This window comes from Camelus bactrianus, chromosome 15, assembly GCF_048773025.1.
Source record: "Camelus bactrianus isolate YW-2024 breed Bactrian camel chromosome 15, ASM4877302v1, whole genome shotgun sequence".
NCBI lineage: Eukaryota > Metazoa > Chordata > Mammalia > Artiodactyla > Camelidae > Camelus > Camelus bactrianus.
Genome location: NC_133553.1, coordinates 34,764,312 through 34,782,534, shown reverse-complemented (window position 1 = coordinate 34,782,534; position 18,223 = coordinate 34,764,312). Strand labels below are relative to the sequence as shown.

Sequence of the window (18,223 nt, the reverse complement as noted above, 5' to 3'; positions counted from 1 at the left end):
TAGATTGTTTATTCAATGTGTCTATAGGAGGAGGGAGTCCAAGAACTCCTATGTTACCATTTTGGTTGACCTCCCAGTGTTCATGCCTTTAGACAAGGCCCTTCGTTCCCATTGCATTGGATTCTGTTTAATTCAGACAAACCAACTTACTACTCATCATCCTTGGACTTTCTCTCTTTTCTAGAAAATCCTCCCCTTCTTGTCCCTGGTGAACCATGTCTCTTCTCCTGAAATCACTGCCTACATGTTTTGCCTCCTCCCGGAAGCTCTCTTTGACTGACTACATTTGACATGACTCATCTGAACACTTTCTGATGAAGTTAGCATTTAAATATACGTACAAACACTGAAAGACAATGATAAACAGACAGAAATAAATTTCTGGTTATATTTCACAAATAACACTGAGCCAACTTTCCTGAATTACAAACCCCCTTCAGATTAGTTTTCTACAAAACAAAGTCCTCTTTGCTTTTTCATTTAAGGGATTATACACGTAGATAACCCCAAACACATGCAATCATCACAAAAGCAGATAGTTTGACATTTAGAAGGGGATTGCCTGCATGTTAACTAGTGTTATATCTTACTGTCTGCATAGTATTCTCCTGAGGAAACATATAGATTAAAAACACATTTTAAAACAAGTTTTAGAGATGAAACATTGCCCATGGGGAAATCTGCCTACTATATCTCTATCATAATAGGCAGGTTTCCAAGCTACATCCAAATTCAGTCTAGCAAACTTATCTTTTCAAATAAAATAACAGAATAAAATAAAATAAGGTAAAATAAAAGTTTCCTTCAAAAGGATTTCCATTGAGCACAACCCTGTGAGTCATCATTCTTAAACTCACTCTCCTGCTCCTTTATTAAAAAAAAAAAATCATTGAAATGAAGCCTTCTAGAAGCTACAGCCTCTTATAAAAATTTGAAATTAAGAGAAATTCCCTTGATCCCGTGTCATAGCCAGTTTTACCTCAGGTTCAACCAGGAAAAAGCAAATTATGCAAGTCCCTGAAGGGTCGAGATCAAACTGTTGGCAGGCCCTGTGGTGATCAACCTGGTTATATGAGGAGGGAACATTTATCTAAATGATGAACCAGACTCAAATAGATACAGATATAGAGATAGACATAGAGATATCTACTAACCACATAAGCATTTCTCAGGAATAGATGTAGCTGCTTTAAGATCTTAAGCTCTTTGCATAATAAGGGTAGTCTTATGGTAGACTTTAGATCACTTTAGACAGCGAATTTCTTAAGAATGGTTGTTTTATTTCTTTATAATTTTTTTTTTCATTTTAGCAATTCTTTTTTAAATGGGGCATAATTTTTATTATACTTAAAGGTACAGTTTTGAAATGCCATGTTCATTGTGTTTTTTTAACACCTTTATTGTGGTGTGGTTCCTGTACAGTAAACTACATATATTTCAGATATACAATTTGATGAATTTTGATAAATGTATACACCAATGAAACCACTACCACAATCAAGATAGCAAATATTTCCATCACTCCTCAAAATTTTTGAATTCCCAATTTATCCCTTCCAACCCCCTTTATCCCCTGGTAACCATAAGTTTGTTCTCCGTGTCTGTGAGTCTGTTTCTGTTTTGTAGATAAGTTCATTTGTGTCCTTTTTTTTCAGATTCCACATATAAGCAATATCCTATGGCATTTTTCTTTCTCTTTCTGGCTTAGTTACTTAGAATGATGATCTCCAGGGCCATCCATGTTGCTGCATATGGCATTATTTTATTCTTTGTTATGGCTGAATAGTATTCCACTGTGTGTATATATATATATATATATATATATATGACATCTTCTTTATCCAGTCATCTGTTGATGAACATTTGGGTTGTTTCCACGTCTTGGCTATTGTAAATAGTGCTGCTGTGAACATTCTTTATACTGTTTTGTAACTTGAAATCTAAAACTTTGCTTTTGTTAGCTGGAGAAGGTGGAAGAGGAGGACAGGGTGGAGAAGGGAAGGTCCTGGTTGCAGTTTTGATGCCCCATCCCAGAGGGCAAAATGCCCCAGGGGGCAGAAATTCTCCTGAGTATCCTGAACTCCTGTGAGGACAGTGCTGGGATGAACGTCTGGGTTCTGGAGTCCAGGGTTACTAAGCTGTGCTCCTGATTCCTTTTGGATTCCTCTGAGGTGCTTCAGGGACCTTGCATCTGGGGTGGGAAAAAGAGGGGGGAATATTATTTGAAAGCCCAAATACATAAATCAGATTTCATAATTCAGAGCAGCTCTTTTGTTATAAATTTAAATTTTGTTTCATGGTAACATGCACATAACATAAAATTGACCACTCAGTGTACCTCACGGAAGTGGAATCATACACCATTTGCCCTATTGAGACTGGCTTATGTCACTTACCATAATGTCTTCAAGTTGGAGCATATGTCAAAATGTCCTTTCCTTTTAAGACTGATGAATATCCCATCATGTGTATATACCTCTTAAAAAATCCATTTATTCTTCAATGGACTTTTGGGTTACTTGCTTCTGTGGCCATTAAATGGCCTTCTATGGCCATTTGGTGATAACATTGCTATGAAGATGGGTTCTGTTTGAGTCCCTGGCTTTTAATTCTTTTGAATATATACCCAGAAGTGGAATTGCTGGATCATATGGTATTTCCATATTTAATTTTTTAAGGAACCTCCCAGCGGTTTTCTCTAGTGACTACACTATTTTACACTACCACCATCAGTGCACAAGGGTTCCAATTTTTCCAAATCCTTGCACGTAGTTAGTACTTCCTGGCTTTTTGATAATAGCCATTCTGATGAATGTAAAGTAGTATCTCACTGCCATTTTGATTTGCCCTTCCCTAATGACTAATAATGTTGAACACCTATTCTTGTGCATTTTAGCCATTTATACCTCTTTTTTGGATAAATGTCTAATCAAGTCTTTTAGCCATTTTTTTAAACAGAGCAACTCAGTTTTTTTAATTATTAATTTTTATTTATTTTGACTTCCAATTAAAATTTGAAGAAACAGTGCCACTGATTTTTTTTTAAGAAAACATCTTTTAAAATGGCTTAATCTCTTCCATCTCCCATCTTCCAGGCCAGGGCTCTTTCAGGGTTGCACATTGCCTTACATACAGGTGCATCCTCATGGAGACACACCTTCAAGTTCCAAGTTGCTTTTCAGTCGTCAGAACTAATTCTTTCTCCATAGTGATGGTATGGCATTTTTCTGGCTAAATCAGTATATTTAATAAAGGTATCAACAGATTAGAATTTCAGACCACATTCCTGGAAACAAAAGTATCTGGGGAAAAGGCAGTTTCTCACCCAGGGGCTCCTCACTGCTTTGTGAGATCCAATGCAACAAGCAAGCTAAAGAAGGAAAGGGGAGAAAGCACAGTTGGTCTGAATTCCTTATCTCCAAGACTGGTCCTGGCCAGACAGCATCTCTCAGAGCCAGGCATCCCTACACCTCACTTCTTACTAATAGAAAGAACTCAGGTACTGAACTGAAGGGATTCGAGAAAAGCTTCAACTAAAAATGGGAAAGGAACTATACTTCTTGCATTTTATTCATCATCTGCCTTTCTCTTGTCTCTCATGCTAACACACCTGGTCATTGGGTCAAGCCAGTTCAGATTGATTCCTTAGTTAATGGCATTTGGGAGCTTACTGGGGGTCTGTGAATGAAACTTGTCTTTGAAATTCACTAAGAAACAGAAGCAAGTCCAATCCTTGTATTTCATAACTCAGACTTGAGCTCTTCTCTCCTGGTCCAGAGTCAGCCACATTCTGTGGAGCCAGGGCAATCTCTTGAAGGACATGCTCTGCTGTAGCTGTTCCAAACCATAGACAATATTTAATTTCTCAGATGCTTGGATTATCAGCTGAGTTTCCAGATTTGCAGCAAATAATCTAGTTTGTCTATGAGTGAATGTTCCAACCTCAGTTAATGGTCATGAGGTACAGGGTTGACCTAGATTATTGAAATTCGTAGATTCTCCTCTTCTAGCCAGTAGGGCCAACATTGTAAGTCCTTCTTCTGACAACTTTCTGTATTAATTTGCCAGAATTTGCTATAATAAAAATACCACAAACTGAGTGGCTTAAACAGCAGAAATTTATTTCCTTACAGTTCTGAGATTAGAAGTCAGAGATCAGGATGTCTCTGAAGGCACTCAGCAAGATCTGTTCCAGGCTTCTTTTATAGCTTCTGGTATTTCCTTGTTTTGGGCAGAGGTAACTCCAGTCTCCACACGGCGTTCTCCCTATATGTGTATCTGTTTCTGCATCCAAAGTTTCGTCTTTTCTAAAGACACCAATTACGTTAGATTTGGGCCCACCTGAATGACCTCAATTTAACTTGATCACCATCTATCCGGATTAGGTTACATTCTGAGGTACTAGGGGTTAGGAGCCCAACATTTCTATTACAGCAGATAGTTCAACCCACAACACATTCCAACAGCCTATAGTTGAAGAATGTTGGTCTCAATTCAGACAGGAGTCAGACCCAGGCTTCTTATGAACCTTTCCAGGGCTCCCCTATAAAACGAAGGGGTAGAACAGGTTATCTTAAGACTGCCTTCTAGCTCTAAAATCCTCTAGGCTTCGAATATCTCTTCCCCTGCATCAAAACTTTTCCATTTAATGTTCAGTCCCTGTGTGCCTGGCTCTCTACTAAGGACTCTCTCAGTAACAGGTTAAATCATTTGAAAACAACTTGAAACCAGTGAAATGACACTTGTCTGCAGAACTACAAATGTCCTTGGTGACAAAATTATCCTGTGTGGGCTGGGAAACCCACCCCACACAGCAGGCATTCTGAAGCTGACAATGAGGGCTCCCCCAAAACACTCAGCACCCAGACTCCAAGCACTTACTAGCACAGGTTTCTGCTTTGCTAGCATCTCTTCACATAGACATTTGAGTCTGGGTGAGATGGACATCCAGCTTTGCATGCCCCCTGCAGGCCCATCACCCGTGGGAGAAGCCAGTGGGAAACACTGGCATGTGTATTCCCCGTGGGAGGAGTGCATTTTCCACTTTTTTTCCTTTTCTTTCCCCAACCCTTGCTCACTGTGGAAAAACTTAAAACTGTAGAAACATGTAACGAAGGCATGAAAACAATCAACCACAGTCTTACCATTCAGAGGCAGTTACTGTGCCAGCTTGTGATTTTTACTTCCAGAACTTTCCTGAACCATTGTCTAGCATGGTTGAAATCATATTGAGTATATTATTTTGAGCCCCACTTTTTTTTTTTTTCATTTGATAGTCTCACAGAATTTTGCTAAGGCTGGTTTAATCAGCCTCATAACAAATATCATTTGGGCGAGTGGTAACCCCATTGATGAAGCAGAAATCCAGTTTGAGTCAATTCTTTGGCTCCACGGGTGGTTGTTCTCCACATTGACTTTGGGGTTTCTTCAGGCCCAAGAGGATCGAGGAGGTGTCTTATTTAGCATTATCACACTCTCCCCAAATTGTAATCCCCCTCTTGCCAGGTCACCAGTGAAAGGAAAATTGGTCAAGGCACTTCTTGGTACTCCAGTGAGAAAAGGAGGAATCTGAGAATCAACAAAGTCCAGGGCCAAATACGGGGCAGCACCCAGAGACATTACCGCTGAGGGGTCAGAGTGCCCTGAGTGTCCTGAGGGGTCAGAGAAGGTAGAGAGAGAGCCCAGGTGGGCAAGGCTCAGCTCATGCATACTCCATCGCTGCAGATACTTGCTTGCCCACTGCATTTAATCCTCAGAGACTCCACAAGGTACTCATTCATCAGCCCCACTTTAAAGTTGGTGTAATGGATGATGAGATGCTCATTCAGGACTGAGACCTAAATGTCATTCCCTTCCTGCTGGGCAAGTTGACAACTGAAGACTCTCAATTGAGTCCCTCTCCAGGCATTTCCCTGAGTCACCCTTAACTGAAGAGAATCAACCTCATCTGAGGTCATGCCCTCTCCCCAAAGGCAGCTTGCCCCTTGCTTCAAAGTGGGATAATTCTGAAGGGCCAGAGTCTAGGCCTGCCCATGGGGTTAGCTGAGACCTTTGTTGCAATGGCCTGCACCCATTTACTTCTGTCCATAACCCCTCTCTATCCTGGACTTCTTCCTTCATTCCCCTACAAGCACTGATCCCAGCAACACTCCCCAGTAAACCCTATACACATAAATCTCCTTCTCAGTCTGTTTCTCTGGAACTTGCTCTAAGACCATTAGACCGTGAATCATTGACACACTATGAAGGAAGGGGGTACAGAAATGCACACCTTCCCTCTAGGACTCCTGAAGACTGGGTGCTTCCCTAGCACCGCCCTGAGGGAAAAGAGGAGTGTGTATAGGGGAGGCACAGTGCTCTCTGAGAAAGAGCAGGCCTGGATAGGGTGGCAGAACAGGGGCCTTTAGATAGTGAGAGGTGTGGTCCAAGCACTGAACTATTGGAAGTATCCCCACTCATAAGAGAGACAGTAGAAAAGGACCCAGGAAGTGAGAAAGAGACTAAACCCATGCCTCTCAATCGTGGCTGAACACTAGAATCACACAAGGATCTTTTCAAATACATTATTACCAGGGGCACCCTCACTCAACCCTGAGATTCTGACTTGACTGGTCAGGGGTAGGGCCCAAGAGTGGTTTTTAAATCTTCCCAGGTGATTCTAATGCACAGGCAGGATGGCAAATCATTTGGCTGTCAGACACGTTTACTCTGCCCTCTGCTGGACGGGCACTGACTTACCACTGAACATCATTCGCTGGGCCCAGGGCTGAGCTGGCAGAGGGGTCTCTGTGAAGGCTGGGAGACCCCTCTGACAGCACCAGTGTGCCAGCAGGGCCCATGTGTGCATATGATGAGGAGGATGCCTTTTCTAAGTAGCGGACCAACCTCAACCAGGGCTACTGCAGGGATTCACTCTCAATGCATGCTCCCCTGAGATGCCTGTCAAACCTGTAGATTCTCTGGCCCCACCCCAGAGACCTACTAAACAGAAATCTATGGGGTGAGGCCTGGAAATCCACATTTTTTAACACACCCCCAGCGTCCCCTCTCAATGAATCTTGTGTATTTAAGTTTGACAACTGCTACTGAGAGCTCGTTTCCAGGGAACTTGTTCTTTATACCAGTTAGCTGATAGGAAAGCTTTGCTTTCTTTGCAGCAAAGGCATGCTCACCTGCTCCTGGCACACTGGAGTAGGAGTTCAGTTCCCCGATGACCAGATCAGCTCACCAAGGAGGATCTGAGCAGAGCCTGAGAATCCTCTTCAGCAAATTCTTTCTAGTTAGTTTTTTTGTTTTGTTTTCTTTTTTTCCCTTTTAGCAGCTCTGGTAAACATGGCTGGTGAATTGCCCCAAATATTTTTTCTTTTTTTGTATTGTGCCATTCAATCGACAGTTTTGCATAATAAAAGGTTACCATGATGAGTGAACAAGAAATGAATCAGGCTTGATTGTTCAGATGCAGAATTTGCCCCCGAGCACACGATACTTATCTTCCTGCTTGGCCCATTGTCTAATGATGTAAGTATGGCTCGAAGGTGGATAAAAATAGATATTAATAGGCTTATACACACCTCCCCCGTAGCATCTCTATCAAGGAGGATGCTTTTTGGGGTCATAACTGGCATCTCTGAGCCTGACTGAAGTCTGATCTTCACGCGGCCTCTGTGTATTCCTCAGACACAGTACTCGGCAGTTTTAACTTCCTCATTCAGTTACTTTATGAGGATGCCAGCATTCATATTAATGAAATTACTTTGATTATCTTCCTAGACAGTGTGTCAGTGGGCAGTTAGCAGCCCCATAAAGAGCACCATGCAAATTTTCTGCTGATTCAGACCCAGGGTTTCCCCTTTCTTTTTTCTCTAAGGCCCCCACCTGCTGTCCTTTTTTTTTTTTTTTCTGGGGATTCATTTATCTGCTCTGTTGTAGCTCCTTTGGTCACCCCAAGACTGGCTTAGATGGAGACAGTCTCTTCAGGACATCCCTTTCTTTCCATCCCATCAGATGAGCATAGACGTCCTTTTTAGTGAATTTTCTTGTTCATTACGTTGGGGGACAGATGGGGAAGCCCAGAAACCCATGGGCAGAAGCTGCGCTGGCTTGACTGGGCTCGGGCTCTTTTCAGACAAATGACTCAAACCAAGCAGTCCTGCTGCAGCCCCATGTGAATTTGGGTTGGTCCTACCACCAGGTTCAGTGTCTTCCTAGTCCCTGTAGGAACCTGCTTGTCGATCTTTGGCCTGGGCACCCTGCCTCTTCCTCCCCAAGGTCTGCTCACTGACAAGGTCAGTCACTGATTTTTCTGGGCAAGAGCATCATTTCCCCACCCGGTTACCAAATGCCTTTCCTCTCTCTCTTCAAGCCATTCTGCACCAACTTGGAACCCCTCTTATCTGTACCTGTCCCTACTCCACCCCGTTTTTCACCTTTCAGGAAGAAGGAAGGGTTTTCTACAGGCCCCTGGGATAGCTCAAAAATGAAAGTAGGGGTAAGCTTACCCTGATCCTCCCTAGCCCACTCACACGCATTGACTGACCTACTCCTCCTTGCCTCCAATTTCTGAGTGTGTCTGTACTGGGGAAGCAAGCAGTAACAGTCTTCTATCCTTTCGCCTCACCCGTTTGTAGTGTCAAGACAGTTCTGGTTCATGCAACTTCCTCAGGCTGCAATGACAGTGACCACCCTCGGACTGTGCTTTCATGGACATGGGTGCCCACTGATGGAGCTTACCCTGATGGATGCCAGAACATTGGAAGGGACAGAGCAGCCCCCAGTGACCCTGCCCTGGCACGGACACACATCTGTCAGGGTGCTGGCTTCCTGCTCCCTCAGCACAAGCAGGACTTGGGCTTCCCCAGTGTTGCTCCACCACGGCCATCACACCAGAAGGCCGCGAAGGGGTCCATCTCCCTTCAGCCCACCCATTACAGAGGTTTCCACATAGGTAGCAAAGCTCATTTCTCCTTGGACAAATGCCTCTGTCTTTCTTGGGTTGGCAGCATATGACAACACCAGAAACATACATCATGTTAGTCTCTGTTGCTTTCTTCAAGCAATACTGCAGTATGTAGACTTACTTGTTATTGAAACAGAACTTTAAGAAATGAAGGAAGATGAGTTTCATTTCCCTTTCCAGATGTTCTCTTCATCATTGTCAAGCTCTGCTTCCCTGGCCTGGGGCATCACCTTTATCCTTCCCATAAGAGTCCATAGTTTCCACCTGAGAAGTCCCTGTCTCTCTCCTAACCTGGTTCTCCTGAACTCCCACCAGCCAGGTACCACGTCTGGCTTTACTAAATAACAGCCACTCTTTGTTGCAGAGTTACTGTGAATCAGACTTAGTAGTAAGCAATTCACCTGCCTTTGCTTTTTTTTTTTAATTCTCAAGATGGCCCATGAGTCAGATTCTATTATTATCACCATTTTGGAGTTAAGGAAACAGGCTTGGTGTTAAGTAGCTTGTCCAAAATTTTACAATAAGTACGTGGTAGAGCGGGACACTTGGGTTTGAAAACTTGAGTGTTTATTAGTGCTTCTCTTGCGGATAGTGTTAGATTTGTTACCTGTTGCTCTGAGTCTAAGAGTGTGACTCAGGCAGTTCCTAATCTGTCCAGAACACAGTCCACAGCCCAGCACTCAAGCTGGGTGAGCCTACACATCACACTTCTTGGCACTAAGAAAAACCATCTCACTTTGTTGACTTGACTTCCCCCGCCACACACACACACAGATGAATGTGAAAGTACGTGAAATCTGTTAGATGGTCCATTTGATTACATGGCAAATACTCTGGATACTTGTTTGCTCTACCACAATAGTCCCCTTTGTCATATTTTGCAAGGACTTTTGATTTAATTCCCTAAATCAACACTGAATTTGTTTTCTTATGAACGAGGAAGAGGATGGAGCTTATCAGATTGCACAGGACCGGGGTCAGGTTACCTTGGGGCTCTCCTGGAGGACAGTGATGGGAAGGGGGGTTACCAAGGGGGCTTTGGGGCACTGGTAATGTTGCCTCCTAATCTGGGTGCTGGTGACTTGGGTTTCACTTTATGCAAATCCATCAAGCTGTCCACTTGGGATATGTACTCATTCCTGCCTGGACCACCTCAGTACCCTCCTCTTGGCGGGCTCCCCACCATCCATCATTCCTTAGTGGAGCCTCTCGTGACTCCTCAGTCAAGATGAGGTTTCCCTCCACAGCACTGATCACAAGTGAAATGATTCAGCTGATTTTGTAGGTCCTGGTTTCCTGTGTGTCTCTCTCTAGATTCTAAGCAACTAGGGCTCACTGAGTCCCCTGGTGTTGATGTTGTCTCTTGGGCCCAGCACAGTGCCTGGAACAGGTGGCCACCATGAGATAATTTGTAAAGGAAGATCAAGGCAGGAGAGATGGAATAGAAGGGTGGACAGAAGAAAGTGAAAAGAAGAGAGGGCAGGAGGAAGCATTGTCTCCAGGATCTGGTATTTTGAGGCATGCACCACAAACATGTCTGTCCATTGATTAATTATATTTGTACAACAATGTGTTTATTGTTTACTGTATTCATGGTGAAAGTTCTAACAGATTGTGTCCCCTGGGGTGCTGGCATCCCAGTGAATAAAAATATCAGGGAGACGAGGTAAGAATCATAATCCTCACTTCACAGAATAGTCAACTGAGACTCAGAGGGGAAGGGACTTGCCCATGCCAGCCAGAAACTGTAGAACTGGGATCAAAACCCACTTCCAGTCATGGAGGGACCCCTCCCACCCACCATGCTGCCTCCTGGGGCGTGGTCTGAGCCGCACTTCACAAGTGCTCTGATGCATCCTTCTATGTCCGAGACCCCATCTCTCCCCAGCCATCACAGGTGTTGATGGATCCAGCCCATCAGTTCCCGGTGATTTCCACATTTTTTTCTTGCTTCTCCTATTTCATCATCCTCGCCCACGACACAGGGGAGCCAGGGCTCTCAGGGTTATGGAGTCGGGAAGCATCTGCTTTATCTGCCTCATCTCTTTCTCCATAACCCATTAAGCTGGGATGGTGCGGAGACCTTCCCCGGGTCTCACCACGCCCAGGGGTGAATGGGGTCTGCCATTTTATTTGTGGAGAGAAGATGCTCTTTCTGCACAGAGCCCACGTGATGTGATTTACTGGGAGCGTCTACGATGATCTACGAGCTTCACATGGCGAGGGTACATTCCCCCATGAGAACGAGGCAGGAAGGAAGGGCGATTCCCCGCTTCCCTCAGCACTTCCTCTGAAATAAAACTCCCTGAAGTAACAAAGAAATGGAGTTGTCTAGAAACAGTGGAGGACCACAACTCAGGCAGCCAAGAAATCAGGAAGTCAGGTAGGATCAGGTGGAGATAGGCTCGGGGTGGAGCATCTTTGGGGAAGATTTGCAGTTAAATCCAATATCTTCTCTCTCTTCAGGAGGCACCGAGGTGCCGAGTCATTGTTTAACTAAGGTGAGGCAGTACTTGCTGTGCCCATATAAGGAAGAGCCTAAGGGAAGAAGCCAGGAGACAGCACCCCTGCCAGGGCTATCACCCTGCCCTTTCTCCAGAGGGACTGCCACTGTCCTCCACCACCAGTCTCCTGCGCCTCCCTCCATCTCACAAAGCTGCTGCCAAGCCTGGGGGACCCACCCAAACAGGTAGGTGTGAGTCGTGACCTCCCAGGGCTTTGGACCAAGACGGTGCTCCAAACTTTAGTGAGCATAGAATTTCCCTAGTGAGCATCTTCATTATGTACATTCTGAGTCTCCACCCACTATGTTCTCAGTAGCTCTGAACATTGGGTATTTCTGATGCAAAAGGCCTAAGGGTAAGCTTTAAGAAAAACTAGGACAAAGGGTGAGTCGACTCCCTAAGAGAAGACGATCTAAACTTTACACGTTTCATACAGTGAGAGGATCTCTTAATCACTGAGTCACCTTTGCTTTCTGCTCATTCAGTCACAGCCTTGAGGGCTACATCGTCATAAGGGTACCCTGATGGCAGAAACCTTGTCTTTGTTCACCACTGTATAGTTTCTGACACAAAGTCGGGGTTTAATATTTGCTGAAGGGAGGAATGGGGCCCTGGGCTTGCCTTTCGTTTTCTAATGACCTAGATTAATAATTATACCAAGTTGGAAAGTCTGTGTTAATCATGAAAGAGCACTCAACACTGCTTCAGAGACTCAAATGGTTCCCATGCTCCTAGAGTTGCTTGCCAGTCAGTGCAGGTGCCTCTGTGGCTGCAGAAGTTGTGTAATTGTTGTGATGTGATTCTGTTCTCAGGGAGACAGAGCCCTGGCTGTTGTGCTTGAAGCCAGGTTACCAGATTAGAATGAGGGCAGATGTTTTCCCTGTGCAGTTACAGTCGGGTTATGACTTCCCAACTGCCGTTTGTCCTGGGAACTCTGCTGGCTCCCAGCTGGTATTTCCTGGTCTTCCGTCAGCATAGCCTCTCAAATTGGCCCACCTGTGCCCAACGGGACCTAAACTTTGTTTTCGTGGGTGATAGCTGCTGTTTTTGTGGGTGATAGCCACAGGAGAACTCAATAATTAGCCTATTGGGTGATGAGAAATAATGATCTATCAGTTGTGTAATAGACAAGAATTATACATGTGGTGTGATTAGCCCCGGTTTGTAGGTGGGACAAGAAAGGTACCTGGGGAACGCCTTGCTGCTAAGCTCACACCAGATGCAAATGCAGACTTAAGAGTTATATTGGTCCTGGGGCCCTGTGGTGTCAGTTGTTCTCCTCTTTCATGTTCTTATTTTGTTCATTTGGGCCCTCTCTTCTTCTCGGTGAGTTCTTCTCAGTGAGCCTGGCTAAAGATTTATCAGTTTTGTTCATCTTTTCAAAAAAAAAAACAAAAAAAAACACCTCTTGGTTTCATTTATCTTTTTTATCTATTTATTTCCTCCCTGACCTTTATCAGTTCCTCCTGCTGACTTTGGCCTTTGTTTGCTCTCCTTTTTCTGATTCTTTTAGGCAGTAGGTTAAGTTGTCTATTTGAGATGTTCTTGTTTCTTGAGGGAGGCCTGCACTGCCATGAACATCCTGCTCAGAACTGCTTTTGCTGCATCTCATAGATTTTGGAGTATTGTGTTTCCATTTTCATTTGTCTCGAGGTATTTTCTGATTTCCTCTTTGAGTTCTTTGTTGGTAGTATTCAGGGAGTGAATCACTGGAAAGATTGCCTTAGAAGAAAAGGTGCTGGTGAGAAATATACAAGTTAATGACCCATCTACTGACCCTGAGGGCTCACTCTGTGTCCAGCGCTGTGCTTGACCCTACCCGATGTGCTCTCTGATACTGTCATTTGGGCACGTTACATAAGCCCTTTGGATCCCAGTTTCCTCCTCACTAAAGTGGAGTAACAGCAGCATCTGCCTCATACAATTATGGAAAGGAATTAAATGAGATGATATGCGTAAAGTCCTTAGGAGTGCCTGGCACATGGTAAGTGCTCAAAACATTTTAGTGATTACTGTTGATATTGTTGGAGCCTGGGTTCTCTGCAAAACAAAGCTTGAGGCAAAGCTTAAGTGCTACTGCCTCCCAGGGAGGTGCAGTACCAGGGCAGTGAGAGTGAGGGAAACGGAAATGAGGAGAGGAGGATGGGAAGAAGTACAAGGTGACGTGTCACCCACCTCTCTTCACAAAGAGACAGAGCCAGCTACTTGGCTAAAGCAGGGCATCTGTGGACTAGCTTTGGAGAAACACTGAGTCTTGAAACAGTCCACACAAGAGAGGTTGGAGAGGAAATGCACATGTCACTCCCTTCTGTCTCCTCTCTCTCATGGCTCAAACTTTGCCCCATGGGCAGTTAACGCTTCTGAACCTCTGGCTGGTGCCATCTGGCCCCTTTGGCAGCACTGAGGAAATCGAGATCCTCTTCCTTGAGTCTTGGCACCTCATCTGAGTCCAGAAGTGGTCAGAAGAGCCACTTCTTTGCCTGGGGTCAGCCCCAAAAGAGGACTAAGAGTCCCAGTGACAGGTGAGACCAAAAAGACCTGAGACAGTGCATAAGATTAGTTCAAAACAGATCAAATGATCACTGTTAACATCTGCTGGACACTGCAAGGCACTAGTGTTTCCTGATCTAATGGAGCCCACCTCTTTCTCCCATGAGACAACCATGAAGGAGTCCTCAGGTAGACTGGTCCACCCCAGCTCTCCTCGGTGTTTGTAAGTGGTCAGACTGAGAACATCCTTCGCCCTCTCAAACCTTTGTAAAGCAGAGCTTTCCACTGATAGACAGACAGCAAGAAAGCCCACAGCCATGCAAAAAACCAGAGCAGAATCAAGAGGAGAATATTGATTTTTCTGCCACCCTTGTGGACTCTGTCTCTTGGACAAACATGATACGTGGAACACTAATTCTGGGAGCTGTTGCTGGGAACTCCTTGATCAAACACTTGGGTGAATGTTGCCTCCTACCTCCCCCTCTTTGGAGGGTCGTGATTCAGATATATGTGTAAAGCCTCTGCCAAAACAAAGACATTGGTTGAACCAAGCGCATCAGCTCTTCACATATTCAACACCAGTTAGGAGCACTGCTCTGGACCCTGGAGAACCTGGCTTCAATCTCTCTTCTGTCTCAGTCCCTGAAATCTCAGGAAGCCCTTCTCAACTATGCATGACTTCTTGCTTCACACAAACCTTTTTGAATAAAAACTCCTGCAATATAATGTGAGGCCATGCACACTCAGTAGTCTGCAAAGCTGGTTCTCCAATAAACAACCAGAAAAGCTCAGCCAAACATAATTTCCTCATCTTAATTATTAACATAGGTGAACAAAGTGATCTCTAAGGGGCTTTCAATCCCTCGTAATCTGTGATGCTCATGTTGAAATGCAGCTGAAGGTCATCTCACCCAGCTCCTGAGTTGCCTCAGAGATGATCTATTTAGCTAATACACGAATGCAAATTTTTAAGAGATGGTGTAGGGGTATGGAAGTGAAGTCTTGCCCCATGGCACTCCCTCTGGTAGAGTTGTACTAAGATGAGAGAAGTATTGAGTACTGAGGGTGATGACCCGGGCCGTGAGCTGCCTCCGAGTCCCCCGGCTGGCAGAGAGCTGTGGCTCCGGGGTTAACATGCTGACTCTGCCAGATCCGCCACGAGGGACCTTTAAAACTGAAAGTAGCCAAAACCTTTGTTTGATTTCTCTCTGAAAGGGTGGTCCGTTGGGCAGTTCTCTGCCCTCTGATCACTGGCTGGGTCAGCCCTGCTATGCCGTGGGTCTGGCCTGACCGGGAATGCCCATGCAGCTCAGAGAACCGAGCCAGACCCCTTCACAGCCTGGGAACTAGAGAAGCTAGGGGCGTATCTCCATCAGAACTGACCACATGCCTGCCATCAGGAGGCACAGCCAATTGGTTCTCAAGCGCCTGAGGGAGCAGAGCTCACAGGAACGTTTCCCTGCTTCTCTTAGCCAAACATTCTTGTCTTCTCCCAAGTCTAATCCTCAGCCAGCAGTGGCTGCCAACCAGCTGAGCTACATGATAAAGCTCATCTCTGAAATCTCCAGCTTCCTTTCAGGTACCCAAGTGAAGACACTTGCAGACAGCATTGCTGGGGGAGAATCTCAGGGCAGAGGCATTCAGGATGGGCTTGCTCCTAGGACGGAGGCACATTCCTTCAACTCGGAAGCTGTCCTGACGCTGTCTGAGAACCCTGTCTTCCTTCACCTGGGTAACTTTCTCCGGGTAGGCACGGGACTCGTCTGTGACTCCCTGCCCACCTCACCTGTTCCAGGATGTAGCCGAGGCAGCGGGATGGAGGCAGATGTTTCCTGTGGCAGCGTCTCCATCCTGTCTCAGGCTCAGGGATGGATGTCAGACCCCCCCCCCTCCACCTGGCCTGTCCTTCCTATCCCCTTCCCTTAGACCCCCCAGCCACCCCCAGCCCAAGCAGGCTCCTAGACCATTCTGTTCCTCTCTCTTCCGACTGTCTCTCCTTCTTACCCCAGCCCTCACCTTCACATGCTCTGGCCTTCTTGGAATTTTTTAGAAGTCGGGGTGAGAAAGAATGAAGGAAGGAGCATGAGAACCCTGAGAGGCTTAAAATCCCCCCTCAACCTGCTTTTCACTCACCCCCTTACACACACGTTTACACACAGGCTCACACACACAGAGCTGTTCTAAGTTCTGTCTTCCATGATGATCTCAGACATATTTAATTCAGAAACCTCTTGTTTTCAAGAGACTTTTCCCCTCCCGCTGGCTCTGGCCCTGACCCCACAAGCACGACCCCAGCCATTTGGGTGGAAGCTTGCTTTCAGAAAAGTCTCAGAGGAAGCAGCTTGGCCTGGGCCTTCTTAGGATACATGGCCGTCCTATGTCCCCAAGCTGGTTGCAAAAGGGAGTCTCTCCTAAAGAGAGACTGCTTGGCTGCTGGTGCAACTATCCCTCTGTCCCCACCCCTGGCACCCCCACACCATGACGGGGAGTGGACACTGGCAAAGCCAGAACCAGGCTCCAGTCCAGGGCTCCGCCCACTCACCCTGAGGCCTCCGCAGGCCCGAGGCACCCAGGGATGGCCGGGCACAGACCGGGTTGCCCGAGGTAACGGGGCCAGAGGTCCAACTGCCGGTGCCCGTCCTTCTCTCTCCCCTGGGTGTGGCCAGAGGCAGTGCCCTGAATCTGTCACTGCAGGAGGGGACTTCAAAGAGCTGCACTGGGGAGTCTTGGCCATCGCACATCTGTCTTCCAGGTGTGCCTTGAGTACTCACCTCTGAGGACTGAGAAAGCACAGTGGTGTTTGGATGCAGTTTCCACACTGCCGTCTGCTGGGTCTGCGCGTGAAAGCCTTTCGTTAGTGGACTTTGTCCCTCTCTGTGTCTAGGCCCTCCCGTCCTCCCGCTTTCTTCCTCGCCATCGCCATCTCCACTGATGAGCTGCCTCTTTCTTGGTCTCTCTTCCCTCTCTTCCTCTCTGTCTCCTGCATTTTCTCTTTCCTTTTGTTTCACTTCACTGAAAGCCTAAGAACATAGGCCAGAAGGAAATCCCGTAAGAACACATTGACTATCTAAATGTGGTATCACCTTCCAAAGAAATTCTGTAAAAGTCCCTTCACTCAAGGTGCAGAGAGGAGGGAATCAGCCCTCCCTGGTTCCTGCCTTTGGGAAGTGAGCTTGTCTGGAGCCACCTGCGGGGTTTGGATCAGAAATAGTAGCTCTTAAAACCAGATTATAATTTGATACATGACAGGCCCCAACTTCCTAAATCCCCCTAATTTGCTTAAGAGGGAGTTTGAATTAGCTAAGTGGGAAATATATCCTCTCTTCATAGACGGAAAAAAAAAACCATGCCCAGAAATCCAAGATCATACCGAACATTACATGGTGTTTCTAGGACACATATAATTATGGAACCTGGAAAGAATGTTCTGCCTTGTCCTCAGAATACATCGACAGTCTGCTCCAGAACTTTCTGGGCCTCTCTTGTAATTGAATGACACATCAAAGAAATTTGGGGGTGAGAAGGAGAATGGTGCAAATACGTTTCATTTTTGTGTGTTTGCACGTGCTGACCCTAACTTACCTGAAAGGAATATTCTTTTCAGTGGATTCCTGTTTCACTGCCTGCCCAACAATATTATTTAGCGTCCATAAGAACCTGCATTCTCAGCTCCAGAAATGTAGACCGTTACATTTGAAAAGCACAAAAAATTCAGCCCAGCCTTCTCTGTGTTCTACTTGGGGAAACTGAGGTGAGAGGCGAAGTGTGGCTTGCCCACAGCCCACAAGTTGTTGGGGCGGTGCACTCCTTTCTGCCAGGCGGGAGCTCTCTCTGTCACCCACAGGGCGCCCTGGGAGGGACTCATCAGCTGAGGTTTCTGAGCTCCCTGAGGAGCTCCCTGAGGTGAGCGCTCCAAGGGGCTGGGTCCATCCACATGGCGAGGCCACCAGCCAGAGAAGAGGCTGGGGTGGTGCTGTCTCTGGGCCCTGGAGAGCGGTTTCTGCTTCCTGCCTCTCTCGTGCCAGGCTGTTCCTCTCCTTGGCAGTCGGCCCCAGTGCTGAACCCAGCGTCACTGGCAGGCGACGGGTAGTTCTATTCTGAGCCCTCACTTCTCTGGCATCGGTCCCCGATCTGGATGCTTTGGCGCCCACTAAATCTGAACTCACATGACAGGCTTCTTTCATCGGCCCCTCTCCCGTGGCCCTTGAATTGGAGATTATCTCAGACCCCTCTCAGCCCTAAGGAAATAGACAAAAAGATGCCCCTTGGTGGG

At 46.1% G+C, this 18,223-nt stretch overlaps 2 protein-coding genes across 2 annotated transcripts in view; both read left to right on the top strand.

Annotated features, from left to right (window-relative positions):
- The window catches only part of GALNT14 (polypeptide N-acetylgalactosaminyltransferase 14), a 257,205-nt gene extending 245,649 nt beyond the window's left edge, over positions 1-11,556 (top strand). Inside the window, exon 16 of the transcript XR_012511842.1 lies at positions 11,423-11,556. The gene's annotated coding sequence lies outside the window, so the exon portion shown is untranslated. The remainder of the gene's footprint in view (positions 1-11,422) is intronic.
- Positions 11,509-18,223, top strand: part of CAPN13 (calpain 13) — a 78,997-nt gene continuing 72,282 nt past the window's right edge. The window contains exon 1 of the mRNA XM_074341516.1: positions 11,509-11,645. The gene's annotated coding sequence lies outside the window, so the exon portion shown is untranslated. The remainder of the gene's footprint in view (positions 11,646-18,223) is intronic.